The sequence below is a fragment of the Euprymna scolopes genome, chromosome 30 (assembly GCF_053919585.1).
Source record: "Euprymna scolopes isolate OS-2025 chromosome 30, ASM5391958v1, whole genome shotgun sequence".
Lineage (NCBI taxonomy): Eukaryota > Metazoa > Mollusca > Cephalopoda > Sepiida > Sepiolidae > Euprymna > Euprymna scolopes.
The window spans coordinates 74,718,956-74,732,627 of record NC_136511.1 but is presented as its reverse complement, the minus strand read 5'-3'; the positions used below and the strand labels follow the sequence as shown (position 1 = coordinate 74,732,627).

The window sequence follows — 13,672 nt, the reverse complement described above, 5'->3', positions numbered from 1 at the left end:
CTTTTTTATCCGGTCCACATAAAAGTAAATCAAACTTAATTTAGCCTAAATTTTGACACTTTGTGCCTAATACATGTGTTATAAAATTAATAGGGACCAGTTTATTAGTTTAAAAGTGAATCTGTGAACGTGAAAATATAAAACACTAGCAGGGGTGTCCGGCGTTGCTCGGGTGTTTGGAGGTGTATGCTGTGCAAAAAAAGCAAAAAAAAAACAAAAAAAATGGTTAATTTTTTAAAACTTTGACCCCTATTATGACCCCTTAAAATTTATAGTTTCGGGCTCAAATCACTTTATTAAGTTAGATCCAGGTTCAAGGAATCTATATCTAAAATTTCAAGTGTCTAGACCCAAAATTGTCGGAGGAGTTTGGTAGAGTTCTTAAAGGTCAAATCGTTGAAATTTGACCCCTTAACAGCCAAATTTTTGGCTGACACCCGTCACATCGATTTTCCCAAATCTCAGTACCCGGTATTTCTAAATTTCGAGTCTATAGACTAAAAATTGACAGAGTTATTGCGTAGGGAAATGTACACAGACAGACAGACATACAGACACACAGACAGACAGACACGTTCACTTTTATAGATATATAGATTAAATATTCGTTGATCATCATTCAATCCCGGGCAACGTCGGGTTTCCCTGCTAATATTATAATATACTATAAACGTAGATTATTAAAAACATTTCACCCGGTTTTGAAAGCATCTCCTGTGCTTGCAGAACTCATAAACGAGCGCAAAATGTTTTCCAAACTTCTTAAGATTGTAACAGCGCGTGTATAGGCGCATGTGAAAATCTTAGCAGGAGCCGAAAGATATCTAGCTAGCGAAAATATTAGCAGCAACAGCCGTTTAAGCACGTATGCAAATTAGCAAGTGTGCGTGAGCTTGCGCCACAAGAAAAGGAGAGAAAAGTACTCCGCGTATTCGAGGGAGAAGAAAAATGCTACCGGGAAAGATGGGCGTATAAACACAAAAGCGAGAAAGCGTCAAGTGGCGAAAAGACAAGACTTTTAAAAAGCACATGTGTGCGCGAAAGGACTTTGGAAATATAAGGAAATGTATTGATTTGAAAGAACCACGAATAAACACGCGTCTTGCTGAATCCACTGTGAAAAATTTCCCCCACTCTATATCTGTGCCTAAATCAAAACGTGGATTCCATGAACAAAGCTTCTTTCTTAGAACTGCACGCCTGTGGAACTCTATTCCATCTGCCTGCTTCCCACCTGACTACAACTTGGATGTCTTCAAGTCCAACGTTAACAAATTCCTAATGAACCGCTCCCTTAAGTAAACACTTCATCAAATCTCCACACTAACGTAATGTACTTGCAATAACCCTTATCCCTGAGTGGCTCTCGGGCCTTGATAAGTGGTGATCACTGTGTAAAAAAAAATAAATAAAAATAAACACTAGAGGATGACCTCTAATCTGTAGTTGGATGGGGACAAAACTGGATGGTCACATTCAATGCTGCCAAGATTAAACTTGTTTCCTTCAATAACTACAAGACACCTTCTCTACCATCAATAGCAATGGTCAAATACTCTTTATCTGAAAGCACATCTTTTAAACTCCTCGGCCTAACGTTCACAGGAAACATGGGTTGAAACAATTACATTGAGAACAATTGCCAGGACCACTGCGAAAAAGGTAGGTTCTCTCTAATGTGCTAGAAAGCTACTAACGCCCGAAAGTATCATGCACCTCTATAAGGCCACCATTCGCCCATATATGGAGTATTGTTGTCATATTTGAGCCGGTGCATCTGCTACTAGTCTCTCACTCCTAGACAAGGTTCAAAAGAGAGTCGCCAACCTGATAGGTCCTGAACTGTCATCTGTCCCATCGACGAAATGTAGTATCCCTCTGCCTGTTCTACAAGTACTTTAACCGTGAATGTTCCGACGTTCTGCAAGCCCTTGTACCCAATAGATAAAAGTGGCAATGTGCCTTGTTTGGGGTGAAAATGTAATAAAAAGATGCATTTAATTTGCAATTTAAAAAAAATACCGAGTCGGAGTTTTGTTTGTTTCTTTTTTATGTTTGTTTGTCCCTTTGCAGCGGTGCTGAACAGCGTGTGAGTCCGATAGGTTTGAACTGTAACGGCACAGTTTAAAAATAACGTCCACGCTACAAAATTTTAAAATATTCATTTATTTATTTGCAAGCTATTATTCTCGACTTTATAGTTGTTGTTTCACGACGTTTCGGCTAACTATTCCTCAGGTCTTCGTCACGCGTTTAACAGCAACGAGATAGGAATGCTGAGTCTCTTAACTGTATCCTCAGTAATTACTGCCTTCCATAGTTGTTGTCGTCTCACCACCTTTTAGTCAACTAATCATCTCGCAGGTTTGGGGCAGGATTGAAACCGCTACCTTCAGACAATGCTCACCTGGAACCGTACAGATTCAATGCTTTTATACATTGCGCCACGGGTCCCATGAAGATGAAGATAACAGTCCGCAAATAAATAAATAAATAAATAAATAAACAAATTACTCGTATCAAAGGATTTCAAAAATAAAAATAAAATTTAAACTATTAATCAACGCTTAATAATTTATTGTTTTTACATTCTGAAGAAAAAAATAATTGCAAAACTATGATTGAAAAGACATTTTTTTTTCAATGAATTATTCATTGCTGTAATACTGGGTGACCCACTTAAAAGTAGCCCGACCTCTTAATCTTTCTTTAGTCATATTTTTTAAAGATATAGCGGCTCACTTAAAAGTACCCCTATCACTCTATTCTTTCTCTAATAAACTTTTTTTTTTCAGGTTAAGCTTCCTAATTTCTTAAAAATCAACATTTAAAATATTTTAAATATTGTGTTTTCGCAGCAGCAGAGAATATTGATTGTGGAAGCCTATACAAAACAATAAGCAAGGGAGTATGGCCACCACGTCCCCGGACTTGTCATTACGTGATTTTTATCTTTGGGGACTTTTAAACAAAAAGGTTATGCAAATAATTCTCACAATCTAAACCAATTAAAGGAGAACATTGCCAACGTGATCAGGAGAATCACCAGAGAAGATCTACAGGCAATATCTGCAAACGTTGTTAAACGTGCCCACAGATGCATAAATGTCAACGGAGAGTACTTCCATCATCTTGTATAAAATTAATAAAAGAATGTTCTCCTCACAATTACATTTTCTGAGCTACTTTTAAGTGTCCCACCCTGTATTTGAATGAAAAATAATTGTAAAGACTGTAAATTTAGATTGGTTTCCTTTTCCTTATAATAAAGCTCTGTGTCTAATATAAAGTACACGTTTACCAAATTAATGTAACGTAGACGTTAATCTTCTTCAACAGTGTCGTTACATTGCAATATTCGGACCCAATACGTTGTATCTGAGACAGTCGCAAAAAGAAAACAAAAAGAAAATACATTTAACCCAGCTGTTTCGGTGAAGATGTAACGCATTTATTCAAAGTTCTTCCAAAACATTGTATTACTTCTTGTTTTAAAAGTTTGTTTATGTCATTTTCGATGTAGTTTTAACAGGCCAAACGTCCATCTTCCCCAGCTCGCCATTTCTTTCCCCGGTTCTTCAAATGTGGTGCATTTCTTCTTTCCTTTTTCTTCCTCTGCCGTGACGTCATATTGCGCACTGGCTCGGTCATTTGCATATGTGTTATGCGGCTGCAGTTGCTGCTGCTAGTGTTAGCGGATCTCTTACCTTAAGAATTAATATAAAACAATCATGTATATTACTGGAAAAATTATATACACACACACACACACAAACATATATATATTGTGTGTAAGAGATGTGATAAAACTTAAAAAACACACACACACACATGATATTAGGCTGTATAACAGTGTCAACTTTCGTAAAAATCTAAGTTTTTTCTTTTATAAGATTTTTTGTCGATTATCGATTATCGATAGTTATCGGAAGCATTCCAATACAAAATCTAAGAACACTTCCAGACACATAAAGTACACTTGTGTGAATTATTAAAAGTCGGTCTGTTTCGGAGGCCATAGGGAACGAACACATACACACACATACACACACAAAGTCCCTTTTACATATAATAAGAGATGTGTAATATTACTAAACAGGAACACTATATCTCTGGTCATTACCTTAAATACTACTAGTAGCATCCCGTGAAAATTCAACTATTATATATTTTTGAAAAATAATTAAAACTTTAAAATTTTCTCGATCAGTGCAGCAAATACGGCTCATTTCAACCAGCTTTTCTCAATCTTCTCAAGGTGTTGTTTCTTGACAAATGGGTATTAAGCGTTATCCTCGAGTGTGTTCTAGGTCTTCATGATAAGCAAGTCGTTGGCATGAAAAATAAACATTAAAGTTAAAATGAAATAAAAAAAGATACTTTCTAAAACAATGCGAAAAGTTAGTTAATATATGATCTACGCGTACTTATTTCATAGTAAGTTTTTGCTTTAACTTAAAAGAGTGACAAGTGTCAGAATTATGCTTGAAGCGGAATGGGAATTTGATCTGATTTTGGGCGTAAAGTAGCATGGCTGACATTGAACTTAATGCTAAGTGGGATTACGGGTCGAATTATAACATCCACTCATGTAAAAACAAATGAAGAACACACACACACATACACACACGCACGCACGCGCACACACACACACACACACACATATATATATATATATTTATATATATATAAGTGGTTTGCCATTTTGTGTGCGTGTATACCTGTGTGAGAGAATTAGTAAGTACACATATAAAGAATGGGGTTACGCTCAAAGGGATAAATCGAAATGGAGACAGAGTGAGAGATATATATAGAGAGAAAGAGAGAGAGAGAGAGAGAGAGAGAAAGTAAAAAAAAAGTAAGTAAGGGAAAGAAGGAGACAAAAACACAATGAAAGAGAGAGAGAGAGAGAGACAGAAAGAAAAACTGGTACCTATTTCTAGAAAACTCGACGTATTGCAAGCGACGATGGCTAAGTAGTTAACGACGCGGAGTGAAAACTTTTTAAGAGAACAAGAACACAAAAAACGTTATTATACCGAATTACGCAGGCGCTTTAATGAAAGCATATGATCGCCCTCAAGACGACACCCCCCTGCTATTACTTTTATTTTAAAAGGATGAGTGTTATTTTGTCTAATGAGACACCCTCGTTTTTGACGATTCCAGGACAAGTAATGATCTTGTCTAGTGGAGTATCAATTGGAGTGATGCTACTTTACGTTATATAACTAAGATGTGCACCAGTCTTTAAGCGAGCGTATAGCTCTGTCGGGGTGGTCGTATTTGGACTTCAAATACTATGTTAAGCGGACCTGCACGAGCTTATCCCCTTGGTGCCTGAACGAGGTATCCCCCTTGGGACCTGAACGAGCTTACACCCTTGGGACCTGAACGAGCTTACCCCCTTGGGACCTGAACGAGCTTTCCCCCTTGGTACTTGAACGAGATTACCCCCTTGGGACCTGAACGAGCTTTCCCCCTTGTGACCCGAACGAACTTACCTCCTTGGGACCGAACGAACCTACCCCTTGGTACCTGAACGAGCTTTTCCCCTTGGAACCTGGACGGTCTTACCCCCTTGGGACCGAACGAACTTACCCCTTGGTACCTGAACGAACTTTCTCCCTTGGAACCTGGACAGTCTTACCCCCTTGGGACCTGAACGAGCTTTCCCTCGGTCGTAAAAATAATTCTTTTTCACGTTTTCTTATTTTTTCTGCGGATTATCGTCAATAGCAGACCTAATTTTCATATAAGCAGGACTTTTTAAAAAGTTTATTTGATGACGTTTTACATTTATAAAAAAGAACGACCTCAAAGTGGGGTATCAATTTAATAAAAGTGATAACCCATGTTAAAAGTTATTAAATAAACTTAAAATTTTTTTTTTTTCCTGCTAATATGAAAGATAAATCTGTTATCAACGATAATCCGCAGAAAAAAGGAAATGTCAAAAGGAATTATTTTTACGGCAGGGGAGGGAAAGGCTCGTCCATCTCCCAAGGGGGGAAAACTCTTTCAGGTCCGCCCTATGCTATTTTGTATAGTTGGTAATTGTTTACTTGTAGACTAAATTATTCTCATGTCAGGTTGTGCTGACAAATCCTAGCACAAAAAGATCAAAGAGACTCGTTTATGATATCGAGTCGGTAATTTGTTTGTGTTAGTAAATGCATGATGATAGTATGTGATTGATCCGAGATAGATAGACAGATAGATAGATATATAGATAGATAGAAAGAGAGAGACAGAGAGAAAGAGAGATAGAGATAGAGGGGGAGTGGGAGAAGGAAACAAGCAGTTATAGCAAATACACCCAAGTTCTCAATTTCATTCTGAGAAATACGCCGAAGAATATAATGGATTATGGCTCGAATTATATGAGCACTAAAATGAATGCATTTTTATCCATACGGTATTTTGTGTCTATAGTGTATATGTGTATGTTTCTATGTTTCTATGTGTATGTTTCTATGTGTATATGTGCATGTTTCTACGAGTATATACGTGTGCTTCTCTGTGTAGTGTATATATGTGTGTTTCTACGTATAGTGTATGTATGTATCTTTCTATGTGTATATGTTTCTATGTGCATATGTATATGTTTCTATGTGCATGTGTATATGTTTCTATGTGCATATGTATATGTTTCTATGTGTATATGTGTACATTTCTACGAGTATATACGTGTGCTTCTCTGTGTAGTGTATATATGTGTGCTTCTACGTATAGTGTATATATGTATCTTTCTAGGTGTATATGTGTATGTTTCTATGTGTATATGCGTATGTTTCTACGAGTATATACGTGTGCTTCTCTGTGTAGTGTATGTATGTGTGTTTCTACGTATAGTGTATATATGTGTGTTTATGCATGTAATGTATGTATCTGTGTTTCTACGTATAATGTATGTATGTGTATTTCTACATGTAATGTATATATATATATACATTACATGTAGAAATACGTGTTTTAGGTATAATGTATATACGTATGTTTCTACGTGTTTATATGTGTGCTTTTCTGTGTAGAGTATATATATATATGTGTGTGTGTGTGTGTGTGTGTGTGTGTTTCTACATATAGTGTATACATGCGTGTTTCTAGGTGTCATGTATATATGCGTGTTTTTAGGTAGAGTGTATATATGTGTGTGTTTTCCGTGTAGTGAATATATGCGTTTTTCTACGTGTTGTGTATGCATGTGGGTTTCTACGTGTAGTTTATATATGTGTTTTTTTCTGTGTGTTAATGGGTGCTTAGCGAAATAGAGAGATAGAAAGAGACACACATAAAGAAAGAAAGAAAAAAAACAAAGTTATATTTTAATGTTTACACAGACCAGATTGTGAATAAATAGTCTGAATGATACGCCAATTTATACATCGATTTGAATTATGCATTAATATAAACATATGTGGATATGATATTTCCTTGTGTGTGTATGCCATGTCAGTGGAGGACAGATAAAGAGTGAGACAATGCGGGAGAGAAAGCAAACGGGGAGGGTGCACATACCGAGAATATGGATTAGTTCAATTACAAAGAGACAATCGGCCAATAGACACGTTGAAAGGCAATTTTCTTTCCAACAACTTCACGTCTGTGGACAGCAATAGAACAGACCTGCTTTTCTGCTAACTACAACACCATATTCTCCAAGTCCAACGTCAACAACTATTGTCCAGACGGTCGCCTAATAAATTAAATTAACACTTTTTCATGCATTGACTCTAATCCGCTCATAGTATTTTGGCTCATTAAATTAGGAACTTCAGTAACCCTTATCCTACAGTTGCATGAAATAATTTTTTTAAAAAAGTTGTGGAAGCCGAAAAGTGGAGAAAGTTGTAGTTGAAAAAAGAAAAGAAACATAGTCCCATCTCAAAAAGTAGGGTCTCGTAAACTTAACTATGTATTATAACACTCCTCTCCCAAATAGAGAGAGATAGTCGAAAAAAGGGGGGTATGTCTTGTTTGTTTTGTATTATAGCAGGTAGTGAAACCCAAACGCCATACTCTCTGCAATAAACAAAGGAAAAAAGTTATGGTTTAATATAAGAATGGACGTTGAAGACGATATGAGTTTAACCGTAAGCTAAAAAAAAAATAATAATAACGAATAATTCGTTATTTTCTTTTAGACCAGGTGAAAGAGAGAGAGAGAGAGAAAGAGAGAGACCGAGAGAGAGAAAGAGAGAGAGAGAGAGAGAGAGAAAGTAGATGACAAACTAAATGAAAAGTAAACTGTAGTCATTCGGTAAGTTTTATTGTTGGTCTTGTTAAAATATAGAACATACAAAATGAATGTTGCTGTCATGTGTGTATATGGTGTAAAAATTTGGCGTAACGTTTGTCTTGCAGACGCCATGCATGATCTGTGAGCGATCATTTTTGTTGAAGGTTTAAAATCTGGAATAAGAGAATTACAGCTGGCATCCAATGAGAAAGGCTGGAACTTGCATAGGGAGAAATTATTTTCTGAATTTGCGAATCAGAAGTGAACGTTATTTCCATGAGTTTATGATTCAGTTAATAAGGGTGACGGGGCAATACAAGTCTACTGTGTGTAATTTTACGCGGTGTAGATTTGCGGCGGTGAGAGCAGTTATAAATTAGAGGAAAATAGAGGAGCTGCTTCCTCTAATGATATAATGACGATCGTGATGATTTCCCTCCTCGGATTATCGGATTAATTGTAGGATTTTATTATAAGGCCTAGATCTGTCTAATATGAAGTTGTAAAGTTACATAATGAAGTGGATAATAGTCTACACGCAATGATTTTTTTTGGGGGGGGCATCTGTTGTTGCAAACCTACGGTAATTTGGTTCAGATGGGAATTTCTGCAATCAAAATCTTATATACAGGGTGATTTCGACCCGGGGCAACGCTTGGGGAATTCCACTAGTATGCCAATAAACGGTTTGACATGCCGCAAATCCGAAAAACTACACTATGAACAAAGCTTCATTCCTAGCACTACCTAGAATGGAACTTTATTCTGGTGGCATGCTTTCCAGCTTGCTATAATATAGTTATCTTCAAGCCCAATATGAACAAGTTTTTGTTGAGCTCTTCCCTTAAATAATCGTATTATACCAAGTTTCCACTAATAACGATTACTATATCGTTGTTCAAGATACAATAATAACCGTAATCCTCGAGTGGCTTTCATATCTCATAAATTATGTTTGTAGTATAGATTCCCTCGAAAAAATATCATTATAAAATACTAACGGAGGGGGGGCGCCTTGCCTTGCCCAGTTTCGTCCAGTCGTAAAATACGGTTAAATATGATATTTTAATTTCTCCAGATTTCGTACATATTATTATAGAGTCGTGATTTCAAAAGTAAGAAATAGAGTTTGGGTGCCACCAGCTAAAATCAAAACCCAAAGCAATACCGTAGCATTCAAAGCTGGTGACGTTACCACTGTACCAACGTGACACGTATATGAACTGATTAAAAAATAACTAAGATGAATGTACAAAATGTATGACGATTTATTTAATTTTGCCCCAGTTTGACCCCTTAAAAACTATTTTGACCAGCTAAAGGCCCATAAAAGAACGGCCAATAAAAAGTCAATCATTTGAGGCTCCTAAACCCGCTCTGCGACTTTTAGTTCCAGAAGAGACAGAGCTTGAAAATATGGAGACAGACAGACAGAAATACAGAAAGACATATAGTCTTTTATATATTAGACCAGCTGGGTGGGGGCGGCTTTACGCGGGCGTACAGTACGCTTAAATATGAAATTTTAATTCGTCCAGATGATTTCGTATATATTATTATAGAGTCGCAGTATGTAAAAATAGTTATTAATAACGTAACATATTTTCCTCTTTTTATATGAAGTATATACAATAAATAGTTAGAGTTTTTGATATGAATTGAAAATTATGTAAACCAAAAATATTAACTAGAAATCCATTGGCAATTTATGTTCATATATATATATATATATATATATATATATATATATATATATATATATATATATATAATACACACACACATATATATATATATATATTTATAAGTAATGAAAATAAAAGGACGTAGTGTTTACCTGATATACACAAAGGTAAACTTCAATCTAATATAAATACCAGTATTTATATATAGATAATTTAATACCAACTGAATAAAATAGCTCAATGCGCAATAGAGAGTGGAGGTTATTATAAGAGAAAGAAAACTAAAACTTTAAATTTAAATTTACAATAAAAATTAATTGTTCGACTTAATACCCACAAAAGCAATTGAAATTTTAAATTGTTTTTTGGAGTATTCAGTCGAACAAAAAATTTTTATTGTAAATTTAAACTTACAGTTATATATATATACAGTATATTATTTTCTTTCACAAAAGAAAGTTTTCGATGGAAATTATGAAGGGAATTATACTATCTCAGTTTAACAGTAAGTTCATACTTACTTATTTATATCCGAAAGATCTTTTGATTATAGTAATAATTATATATATATTATTTGATTATAGTAATAATAATGCTAATAATATATATATGTACATATATATATATATACATATATATATATATATATATATATATATATATATGTACATATATATATTATTAGCATTATTATTACTATTACTCGTAAGAATACAAAATTCATGATATCAATATTATGTAATCGTTCAAAAAAACTCAACATCACAAAAATGTGTGCTCATATGCTTCGGAAATGTTTACTACTTTTCTCAAGACAAAATATGGAAATAATACCTCTTCAGTGTTCAATTCAAATGGAAATTATAAAACACAAATCAAAAACGCACATAAAACTAGCCTTCAAAATTCAGAAACAACATATATTTACTTTCTTTCTTTCCCATATTTTTTCTGACTGGTTGTGATAATTGTATTTCAGAGTAAATATAGTGATTTCTATTTCAGTAGTTATTCACTAACTGTCTGATTAACAGCTGTAGCCTAATCTCTATCTATCTATCTATCTATCTATCTATCTATCTATCTAGGTATTTTTGGATTTTATGCCTTTCCTCGACTTCAGGTGACTTTAGATGACTATAGCCTGAATCAAATAATACCAGGGATGATACTTATTGGTAAAGAGGTTTAGCAAAAATAATAGAAACTAGATGTTTCTATTATTTTGTGCAACTCATCCATATATATATATATATGTATATATATATATATATATTTATATATATATATATATATATATATATATATATATATATATATATATATATATACTAGCAAAGAGATCCGTCGTTGCTCGGAATTGAATGACAACGAGCGAATGGTTCTCACTCCCATATTTTTATTGTCATCGAAATCGGTGAAATCTCCCATTTTACAATCAAATCGATTGATTCCCTGGTCTATTTGCATCAGGGAAAGACTTCAAAATGCCTCCAGTAGTGAATTAATCCACCATACATTGTAATCAACATCGCCTTGTGCTGATTTCATAAAATTATTTATATATAACGAATCAAAGTTTAAAACACAAAAGTAAAGTATCAAGATTCAATTGTGCCTTAAACAGGAAGATTTATTTCGAACGCTGCCTCGTCATATCAAAAACGTTACTGCCGATTTTATATGTCTGGCCTTTCTCCTTGTTCGCCGATAATGGTTTGAATTAAAGTTCAAAATGCAAAAAGTAAAGTATCATGGTTCAATTTTAATCTAAACAGAAACATTCATTTACAACGTGCGCCTGTCAGATCAAAGAGCTTACTTTTGATTTTATATGTTTGGTTTTTCTGGTTGTGCAATAATAAAACTTCTCAAATAAACGTGTAGTTTAAGGCTGTATTAAGCGGCAGCTTTAGTCAAAACCGCCTTTCCTTCTTTTCATGGGATTTTTCGATAATCAATTATGAAGACTTTTCATAGACATTTTTATAGAACACCTATCTAAGAACTCTGCCAGATATATAAAGTACATGTATGTGAAATTAAAAAAAATCGTCCCAGCTGTTTCGAAATCCATAAGAAACGCACTTACTCACAAAAATACAGAGACAAAGTTTCTTTTATATATATATATATATATATATATATATATATATATATATATATATATATAATTTTTACAAACTGTTATTTACAAAATATATACTTGCTAAACAAATTTATATTAATATACATAATATATGTATAAATAATAATAATAATAATAATAATAATAATAATAATAATAATAATAATAATAATAATAATATATACTAGCGGGACCTGTGGAAATTCCATATGTAATATATTGATGTTGGCATTCTATAGGTATCCAGTGTTAATAGAGACGCTCTGGTATGATTGTAGCTTTTTTTGTTAAAACTGCAAAAGTATTTTCTAGGCTAGCACGGACGCCCGGTCAAGCCCGGTCGTAAACAGTTAATGTTCTATCGATTTTGATATGTTATAAAGTTGGGATTTCAAAAATAAAAGAATATATCCATAGGACTTGGGTGCATTAGGTTTAATCGAAACCGAAATAAAAACTTATATATATATATATATATATATATATATATATATATATATATATATATATATATATATATATATACTAGCATTTACGACTGGCGTTGCTCCGGTGTATACTGAACAAAAAAGAAGAAAAAAAAAGCAGTCCATTTTTTTAATGTGACCTCTATTATGACCCCTTAACATTTATTATTTTGGGCTCAAATCATGTTATTAAGTTAGATCCATGTCCAAGGCACCTATATCTAAAATTTCAAGTGTGTAGACCCAAAATTGTCGGAGGAGTTTGGTAGAGTTCTCAAAGGTCAAATCGTTGAACTTTGACCCCTTAACCACCAAATTTCTGGCCGAAATTCGGTCACATCGATTTTCCAAATGTCAGTACTCTGTATATCAAATTTCGAGTCTGTAGACTAAAAATTGACAGAGTTATTGCGTATGGAAATGTACAGAAACACGCACACCCACACAGACACTTTCACTTTTATAGATATACAGATACATAACTTTAGTTTCTTCAGTTATTATCGAAACCGAAACCAAAACTTATGAAGAATTCTTGATAAAACTACTTATTAAAAAAAATAGATGATTTAAGTGCCATCAGCTATAGCCGAAAAGTGTTTTTTTTTAATTACTGTAAAAACACACCTTAAATGTGCCTATGTTTTCTCAAACTTAAATACACACTTGTGAGGGGGGGGATCTAGAGATTTTAGTCCTACGAGACGTTTAAACCAATAAATATTTATTATTTTATTATTACTACAAGAAGTGAAAGATGTTTCTTAAACCAATATCAAATAAAAAAGCTAATTGAATGAATCGGTTTTGGCATCAGAAAATAGGCTCAATTTTTTCCGATTCCGGTAACGATTTTGATATCTCAAAAAGCTCCGATTTTTCCGATCCTGATTCTGATTCCGATCAATCGTCCCAACACTAATAGCTATCTAATTAGGCGCAAAACGGATAGTTTTTTTTTCTTTTTTTTTTTGCTTGTTCATATAATATTAGTGAAGGTAAAAGAGGTGTGAAAAAATTACAAAGTACAAGTCAAAAATAAGGGTTTGTAGTTTATTTGGAGACTATCCCATGCAAAAATTAAAATTTTGTGGGGTTAAAAGAATAAAAAACGTATTTATTTGAAGTAAATCTTATTTTATTTAGTCAC

General features: G+C 33.9%; 1 long non-coding RNA gene across 7 annotated transcripts in view; it reads right to left on the bottom strand.

Annotated features, from left to right (window-relative positions):
• Nucleotides 1–13,672, bottom strand: part of LOC145254839 (uncharacterized) — a 467,813-nt gene that overhangs the window by 86,330 nt on the left and 367,811 nt on the right. For 2 of the 7 annotated variants that reach the window (XR_013863809.1, XR_013863813.1), the window contains one exon: nt 3,430–3,707. The exons of the other annotated variants lie outside the window; for them this stretch is intronic. This is a non-coding gene — a long non-coding RNA (uncharacterized LOC145254839). Of the gene's footprint in view, nt 1–3,429; nt 3,708–13,672 lie in introns of those variants that run through there. 7 annotated transcript variants of the gene reach the window in all.